The sequence below is a fragment of the Bombus impatiens genome, unplaced genomic scaffold, assembly GCF_000188095.3.
Source record: "Bombus impatiens unplaced genomic scaffold, BIMP_2.2 scf_0925, whole genome shotgun sequence".
Taxonomy (NCBI): Eukaryota; Metazoa; Arthropoda; class Insecta; order Hymenoptera; family Apidae; genus Bombus; species Bombus impatiens.
The window spans coordinates 29,188-30,623 of NT_177344.1; positions in this window are offsets into that span (position 1 = coordinate 29,188).

A 1,436-nucleotide genomic window follows, 5' to 3' on the forward strand; every position below is an offset into this window, starting at 1 on the left:
AAACGTTACTAGTTAGTTATAAACAAATTCTCCGAATATTAAAGCGAATGGAATAACGTTTCGCCACGAGAAAATAATAACAACGACCTGATATTTGCGTGTCTGCTCAAATTTTCTTACCGGTTTACCAACAAAAATCCCAGATGCACTGGGAGAATAGAAAGAAAACACACGATTCCCGTGCTCTTTGCCCGTGTTATATTCCGTTTCATGCGAGGAAAATCCCGGTGGCGCATTTGAATTTTTGTATGAAACACGCAGTCAGATCTGTTATATATGTGTCATTGAGTTAGGGTCTTAGAAGTTTGTCTAGAACATCCCATGAAGAGTGCACTTCTATAAAAAATAAAAGCAAACATTACGATTTTGATAACGGTAGTCGAAATTAAATGGTAAATTCGTTCAACTACATTTATAGGATTTATTTATTCAGAAATATTAGAAATTAGGATTTTCAATGATTTCTATCCTATATGATAAGTTTATCGATAGATGGATTTATTTGCAATGGATTAAACAGGAAACGATGGTTATTTAACGTGAACTAAATACAGCAATGTGCTATAACTAAGACAACTAAATGGATAATTCACAAGTCACAACTAATAGTTTACAACTCATAACAACTCGGTGACTCTCTCTCTCGACTCAACCCTCGACTCCTCACAACTCGACTCTCAGACCTCTGATTAATTCGTCTTTCTCCCCTAAGTATCCCTCTGTCTTTTTTCATACCCCCACCATGTACGTATTTCGTAACCGTCCGCGATCAAGATCACGTACGTCTTCTTCTGCGTAACTATTCGACTGAAGGACCGACGACACATTGTCAGTTGAAGCCCATTGAAATTTCGCGACCCTTTCGGCCTGTTGGCATTTAGGCTCTCTCGCAACATTATTTATAGTTCACCCGATATTTCTTAGACAATCTGTCCACGATACTATATGTTGAGAAATAGACGTTAATAGCTTTTGCGTTTTCATAGTCTTTCTTGCTTCGTTTTTAAATATCGGAAACTGTATAATTTATAAAGCTATAAATATAAAACTATTATTTTATTTAATAATTGAATGTGGTATAATGAAGACATATTCCAGGTCAAAAAGATTCTCCAACCTTCATTTTTAAATTTTATCTTGCCAGATACGCGAAGAGCGAAAACTTGTTCCAATTGATAATATTTCAACGTTTGTCTCTTTTGGAAACTTTTTTATATTTTACGTGGAGGAAATCCGCATGGACGCCAGGCCGCTTCTGGGGAAAGCGGCGTGGTAGTGTCGGACTTCAACCGACTAAAACCTCCACGATAACCGTCCCGGCTGCGATCGAGAGAGGCCCGGGAATCGCTGTGAGCGTCGCAACGGGGCCTCCCCCGCGCGCCTAATACCACCGCTGATGGAGCGGTGTGTGACCATTGTCATCACACCGCCTCGTC